This window comes from Lolium rigidum, chromosome 5, assembly GCF_022539505.1.
Source record: "Lolium rigidum isolate FL_2022 chromosome 5, APGP_CSIRO_Lrig_0.1, whole genome shotgun sequence".
Lineage (NCBI taxonomy): Eukaryota > Viridiplantae > Streptophyta > Magnoliopsida > Poales > Poaceae > Lolium > Lolium rigidum.
In genome coordinates this window covers 266,836,951-266,845,404 of record NC_061512.1, presented here as the reverse complement: position 1 = coordinate 266,845,404, position 8,454 = coordinate 266,836,951, and positions in this window count along the sequence as shown.

Genomic DNA, 8,454 nt, shown 5'->3' with positions numbered 1-8,454 from the left:
TGCTTCGACATGTTGTATTCAGTACTTTATATATGTTATATTTTTGAATTTCGCTTGAACACTGTCGTGCTCTGACCTTTGGTGAAATCTAAATAGATGTAAACAAGAAAGTTGGATGATGATGTGGTGTGATCCTTCATTGAGAGGCATGAGACCTTTTCGCTGCTATGGACTTTGTCCCAGCCTTGCTGTTACTTGTGCTAGCTAACTAACTAACAAGACATGGACTTGCTGCCTTCCATGTCTCTTTTGATTTTTCTTTCTCGTTAGTAATACGATATTTTTGCCTCGCTGCACAGACGTGGACTTTCAGTTGGCACTTCACATGTCTCTCTCTGCCTTTTAATAATTTCTCTCTGGTTAGTGCTAATATATGCTATCTTTCCCTTGATAGCTCTGTAATTTTAGCGGGGAGGAAAGTTCCAGCCCAGCGTTGCCTGGGATCTCACAACCCAGCTACCAAACCCTGGTGGTTTCAGTGTCATCTAAGCTGCATGATTAATAACATTACCCTTCTCTCATCTCGCTTGTTGCCATCATGATAGATCACAACTCTGAACAACTTCCGCGACATCCGAAGGCTGCCGTGGACTGTGTGAAATCCACGTAGATTAGGTTGGATTGAGCATTTTTTGAGAGAGAAACCTCGTGGTCTCGCTCCTTCCAGACACACCAGAAGCGTTTCAACTAATAAAGCCGGGGCGTCTCTCTCATATAATCTTCACGATTAATTGATTGCATCTCTCTTATCTCATGTGTTAGCATCATATGTGAAATCACTTGCCAATTGCTACTGCAAAATCCAATTGCTTCTGCTGAAGTGCTGAATCACCCGAATGCCGGCGTGGACCACGGGATATCCACGTAGACTGCGTAAGATCAGTTAGCTATTTTTATCAGGAGAAAACTCCTTGTTTCGCTCCTTCAAGAAGTGATGCCTGTGATTGCTGCTGCTGTTGTATCTGCACTGAGTGGTAGTACGTGCTAGGCGGCTGGAAGCCTGGAACATAGGACACAATTATACCACCAACACCAAGGAACCTTCACCTGCAAGCAGTAGCGCTGTAATTTTTTTTTTGTCATACAAGAGGTGCAATTCTTATACACAGATAGAAACTATGACTTTGGTAGGAGTACATGAAGACTTGACCGCAACACTAATTATTGTCTCACGTTAGATTCTGCCACTGCAAATAAGGAGATAAATCGAGATAAAAAAAAGAGTGCGTGCACATTTGTCTAATCGGTAGGAGAAAAATGTTTTTGTTTTGCTAAATTATTACTACCTGTTGAGTAGGTGGGCGGCGTCGTTCTTCCTGCACGTTACAATTTCAATACTTCTTTCCCCATAAAATCCATTGATCTATTCATAATCTTCAATTGCTAGTACAAAGAATTCTAAAAGTAATAAAAATTACGAACATGTTCTTGTACCACCCAGCGACGAATACAAGCACTTGAGCGAGCCGAAGGAGAGCCACCATCATCGCCCCTCCCTCACCGGAGCCAAGCAAACTTGTCGTAGTAGTGATTGATGTAGATCGAAGACAAACGGGAAGTGGATAATTAGTTACTTTGGCATACAAAATCATTAATTTAGGACCCAACTATCGGACGAACCGAGAAAAGAGGCACACATGCGATACCTGCTAGACGCAAAAACGTGACATCGATGGCAATGCATTGTTTTCGAAAACACCGTAAAAAATCAAAATTGCAGGGGCACATGGACTTTACTTTGGCAACTTGTATTATGAATCACGTCATAATTTTACTGATTAATATAGTTATTTGGGAATAATAATAATATATGACCATACTAAGAAATCGTTGCTCTCAAATTCACGTCCACTTTGGTTAATTTGTTGATGGCTGAAACCAATCCGAAATTGATTGGTTAATTATTACCAAAACTGAACTATATTTTTTATATGAACATGGATTTACCGAAGTATTCAAAATGTAGTTACCCAAAATACTTTTGAAAATACGTGAAGTAAATTTGTCTTCCAAAAACTTTGTGTCTAGCTTCATTAAGATTTTAAATCACACAAGATACAAGATAGAGTGTCATTTGTAATCATGCTTGGACTTCTCTGGTCTGTTCGCACGATCGATCTTGGAATAATGAGAAACAAAGGGGCCATGAATGAATGGTAAAATCCCCATATCTTTTAATGAAACTCACATAAAGTAAGTTTGTTCTATTTTATCTTTTTATTCCTCTGAAATATGTCTTATGCAGAAAAGAAGGAAAAAGAAAAATGTATGTGTACACTTCACATATCACTGAAAAGAAACAATTTATTTTTGTACTCCGTATTTGAACCCATCAACCGACTCAGGTACGTACCTATAGCACTATAGCGTATACACATACCCATGACTGAATCCCATCGAAAACTAGCCCAAATTGAGATGGAGGTCAGCCCGTTTAGGTTTGAACCGACTCATCATAGACCCACCTGATGATAAATTCCATCGCGATGCATCGGCGCCGACGTACACGATCGATGGCCGGTGGCGACAACCCGCCTCTCCGAACTCTCCGACGACCCCTCCGCCGCGTTCTCCACTTCGCCTCACTCAAGGAGGCCGCCTCCACAACCGTGCTGGCTCTCATCTGGCGCCGTAAACCTACGAGAGTAATCGCCGAGATGAATAGATCGGCTCGGGCTGGCAACTGGCTCGTTTGTCTCATGAGCTGGAAAAAGAGGCCCGGTCCGAACTAGTGCAAAGCTCGGTGCAGCCGGAGCGACTCGGGAGCCAAGCATGTGTGTGTCACTGGCAGGTGGATCCACCTTCTCCAGCAGCGGCAAGGAGAGATCTGCTCGGCGGAGATGGTGGGGTGGCGAGGGCGAGCGGTGACCAGCGCTGCCGGAGCAAAGGAAGGTGATGCGGTGACCAGTTTCATTTCACCGAACACCTTGCGTGCATTGGAATAGAGAAATATTTTACATTAAGGACTTGATCATTTGATCTATATAATCCCACCATCTATCTTAGCACAGTTTGATGACGTGGGCTTAGCTCACTGGTCGGGGTCGCAGTGGTGCACCCAACGACCGGTGTTTGATTCCTGTTAGGGACGAATTTCGGAATTGTCACGCCAAGTCCCGCTTCTACTGTATCTAAAAGTGCCTGACACGATTTCATTTTTTTAGCACAGTTTGTGAAGAGTGGCAGCCCATGTATTATTCATATGGAGCCGTATGTCACTAGTAACGCGAGCGGCATGACTTCCGATGAATTGCAATTCATATTTTTTCGGAAGAAAAATATACTTGAAGCTAACATGGAAGTTAGCCAAATTTGAAACAAACAAAAATGAGGTTTTTGAGCAGAAGCATTAACAAAAAAAAAAGTTCTATGCCTCTTCTATCCATATTCTCAACTTTGTCTACTGCATATAATCTGGACCGCCGTGAGCTCGATCGTGGCTCATCCGGCTCGGCTTGGTTCACGTCTACTGCGAGCTGAGCTCAACTCGGGGTGAGTCGCGAGAAGCTCGGGCAGAGCCAAAAGCTCGCCCCCGACGTAGCTATTGTAGTCCCTACTGTTGTGTTTCAGGAAAGTCGTTTCAGTAGTGAATCTGAATATTTACGACATCCATTTTCATATTCATCCGGATTTGAATATTACCATGACTATTTTGAAATTGTCAAATATGAAGATCTGATAATTCAGATTACGCTGCCACTTCCTAGCCCTACTCTCTCCGCCGGGCATTTAAAATCATGATCAACATTAAATTTGACATGCCGAGACACATGATGTGGAATGATATCGTGGGTGCGTAATCCAAACCGTCTTAGCTACGTTCTCTCCAAGAGTCTGTTTGTCATCGAATACCCCGTTCCCTCATGGCGGTCAGATCTCTCTTGGGGTTGGGTGGATTGATACCTAGCCAACAGGACACCCAGTAGAAAATTTTCTTTTCGAAATAGCCATTTTCACCATATATGCACCCCTAAAAATGTATTTAATCTTTGTGGGGCACCCCTATGCATCTTGGTTCCATACGCTCCAGCTCTGCCATCAAGGGCGAGCGAAGTCAGTAGAGGATATTTCTCACCAACTGTTGGCCGTTGGAACAAGTACAAAGACATGGAGAGGTGGTCGACGTTTCTTCGCCCCGTTCAGTCCTCGCCTTCCTTTCCACTATCCCAGTTTGGCTGCCTCTCCTGCCTCCCGTTCGCTCAGCTTGCTCCCTCCCTCTTCCCATTCTCGGCGGCAACGACCGATAACAACCAAACCGAGATGGCGAGAAGGGTGGGAGAAGAGGTGAGCGTAATGGAGACAAAAGAGAGTGCCAAACCGATACAATAAGTGTGAGGAGGGAAATAATCGAATGTGTGAGTAGAGGTGCTGAGGCGGCTTATATGGGCAAGGTGCGTGGCAAACTGCTATAGATTTCGCGTTCGAAGGTGTGAACATGAAATAGGTCAAATCATGAATGCAAACTTTTAATAAAATTTCCATAACTCAGGTTTTTTTATTTTTCCTTGCAACTACATCACATGAAAGGACACTTTGCATTGGGTTTTTTATTTTGTTTTTAGTATTCTACATTTATTTGCTTTTTTTACTTCCAAAATGAGGTCAAAACTGACGGCATGGACATTCATAGCAAATGGTCGAATCTTTCAATTTTCTTTGTGGATATTGCATACCACCCTAATTGGGTAGCTTAAAATGATTTACCCAATTTGGATGACCAAAAAGTAGAGCACATCCGTAGTTTAAGTTTGAATTAATTTTGAAAAATCTCCTGAAACTTATTTAAATCGGCAAGAGTAGTTGGAAACTGTGAAAATAAGATATCTAGGATTTTGCAATCCCATGTGTTGTAATATTTGTGAAAATGGGAATGGTGCCGTTCTTCCCCCATATTTTGGGTAGGTGCATCAGAAAATAAACCCTATTCAACTGTAATAAAAAGAAAATTTAACTTTTTGACAAAAAATGGAAACCCCCTTTAGAACATCTTTTTGCCATCCAAAATGCACATTTGTTCAAAATTAGTACGGATTAGCATTAAGGGAGCCATGGACATGACCATTCCATCCAAAATGCACATTTGTTCAAAATTAGTACAAATTAGCATGAAGGGAGCCATGGATATGGCCACTCCCTTGGTGATTTGGCATGCAAGTCGGGATAGTCATACATGATAGCAGTTTTCTATAAGGATTTTTAAAAATAATTATCATAACTCATGTTTTGTATTTTTCATGGTAATATAAAAGGACTATTTGTTTTTTTAATTATTCTACATCTTCTTTGATTTTTTTAAAATGGCGTCAAAATTGGCTGCATCGGCAATCATAGCAAATGGTCGAATATTTCGAATTTGTTTGTGGATAATGCATAGCACCATACATGGAAACCTTAAAATGATGTTTTTTCTTTTCCAAATTTATGGACGAAACTAGAGCACAACCATAGTTCAAATTTGAATTAATTTTGGAAAAACCAAAACTCATTTAGATGGGCCATAGTAGATAGAAATCGAGAAAAAAACAAGATATCAAGGATTTTGCCTTCCCATATGTTCTAGTATTTGTGAAAAATTGAATATATTATTTTTCCCCATATTTTTATAGTTTGCTTCACAAAATAGCACTAATAAAAAGAAAATTCAACTTTTTTGACCAAAAGTTGGAACTTTGTTTAGTTCTTCTGCTTTCCATGCGAAGATGCAGATATGTAAAAAAATAGGACGCAATATCATGAACAGATCCATGGATATGGACACCCCTTGTTAATCTGGCGTCTTCGTGCCCTATGTGTCATTTCCCGTCGAGAGTTAGTTCTATTAATGCACCGTAGACTATTCGACCGAACAAAACATGCTAGTCCTCCAACGCAATTTATGGATTCAATGTCAGCTACATTTCACATCTCAATGACATCTACTTTTTCTCCATAATAGAGGTTCATCGATGAATATATTGACCATATTAGTGTCACCTAGAAGGATCGGTGGCATGCCCCTTCTGTGTGTTTTCCACTTTGAAATAATAACTTGCCATTAGCCTTTTTTCGCCTCAGATTTATACTATGATCCAGAGGGAGAGGGGTGTTAGATTTGGTTCTACTTGTGAAAAACTACTTAGTATGAAATTTTAAAATTAAATCCAAAGGATGGCAAACAGACTCCCTAGATTTACTGAAGTATGATTGGGAGAAGTTTGACAAAACTTGGCTCCAAGAGCGACCTAAGAAGTAAGTCGAGAAAATTTCAACATGTAAGATGCAAGACAATGCTACATGCAACGTGCAAGATATGCAATATCCTTTTATCCATCACATATTTGTATCGAACATTTATACTTCTTTATGGACCATTTTATCCTCATCAATTCTCATTTTCCCATTTGAACATAATTTAATGTACAATTAAATGAAATTTTACATTTGTATGTGTATTACTATAATACTTAATACTATACCTTCAAGTTCATTAACCTAGAATTTAGACTTCCATCATTGTAAATACACCCTTATGTTATGTGCACGAAAGTTATGTTATGTAAAAGATTGTTTTGTGCATGAAAGTTATGTTATATCTTCAAATTTTAGTTTTCATTATTCTATCGAACTGAATTCAATTAAAATTGATGTAGACAATATGATTTTTTTCATTCTTATATGCAATAATGTATGCCACTTAGACATATTAAACTATGTTTAAATGTGCTTGTGTTAATTACCTCTAAATATCTCGAGAGGGGATCTGCAATACAATAGTTTAATATATATCCCGATAGAGGATTGAAGTGTAGGATTGTCCAACTTAGATTTTTGTGCTATTAGTATGATATATCCTAATAGGGCTTTCGTAGGATAGAATTGTATAACTAAATTCTTTGACGGTTTTTGAACTACTGGGAAAATCTAGAAAGTGCTAGTTATTACCATTGGTATGCACGTTCTTAGACTCTTTTGTCATGCTCATGAGGTTGCATTGCTCTATTTTTGTGGAAAATATTTTATTCATAGTTTGTAATTGGCATCATAGTTGGATAGTTGTTTTGACATGTTATGACAGCGTGTAATACTCAACAGATACAAACTTACAATATGTTGCAGAGATTCAAGGAGTTTGTCGTAAGGGGTTAATTCCATGTTGCAAATGTATTTCTTTGCCATTCACTATTCTAAGCTTATGCGTTGCATACTTTTTCTTTATGTTGCAGCCCATTTATCAATTGGTAGTTGCAAAAGATGCTAACATGTTGCATGTATAGAAACCATTTAAATGCACCTGTTTTAAATACTACACACTTCTATCCTCATAAGGTTCTTGATGAAAAACATAGTGCCATATCCTGACAACAGTTTGTTGATGAAGAGGTCCAACCAACCTGCAGTGTCTTGTTGTTTACGAGTTATGAACGTGTCAAGCAGGTTGATCGTCATTGCGGAGTGAAGTGTGGACTAGTGTTATCACACGGTTTTTCTTTTAGGACGAGCGAGCGAGTTTAGCCCACAAGACACGGTCGACCAGGGTCAGTAGCCAAGATAGAAGTAGAACGAGCACTGTGTTGGCCCATCCTGTCCAAACAAAAGTTGTACAGTGCATGCAATATATATAGAAGAAGCAAAATATCACTCGATCACGCACGTTCGCATTGGATGAAGCCAAGATAATAGATTTGTGCATGCGTCGACCGTTCCTCGGTTTGTGTTTGATATACTTTGATCCAGTCCGTGCAGTTTTAAGCCCTGAAGCGGAAAAATGTTTTGTTGGCCAACTAAGTAAAAAAAAGTACAAACGGACGCGATTTTTTTGCGCACCAGTGTATCCTCCTTTTGATTTTTTTAATTGTACTCTTAAATTTAAAAAAATCTAGGATTTAATTCGGGAATAGGTATACAATTCATGCTCCGTATATCCATGCAAAGTTTTGGTAGAAAAATCTTATTAATATTTTGGCTGTATATATCATTTACCTTTACTATTATAATTTGCAATCGGTGGTGTTTGTATGTTAGAAAAACCAGTGGTAGGTCAAAAAAAAAAATCGCTACCCAGCCGACCCGCGCACGACACACACGGAAACAAAGATCTTCACAAAACCATAAGGCCTCGTTCGGGGAGGTGGCAATTTGGCTCATAGGAGCAAATGCTTTCATTATATAAAATAATTAAAAAACAATTTTAAAAATGTTAAAAAATTCTGATATAAATTTGTTGGTGTACATCTTGACATTCTAGGTTAGTGCACAAATTTTCGTGGAGAAACAACATTTTATATGGCGTGTACAAAAAAGACAAAAAAATATCCTGTACGTAGTCGTGTTATAGCATCAAAACTTGTCTTTTTTACAGGAGCCACAATTATTTTTAGTTTTTTTTGAAAACTTGTGTACCAATATAAAATGTCTAGATGTACATGTAAAAATTTAGTTTAGAATTTTTTGACACTTTGAAATGTGGATTCACAT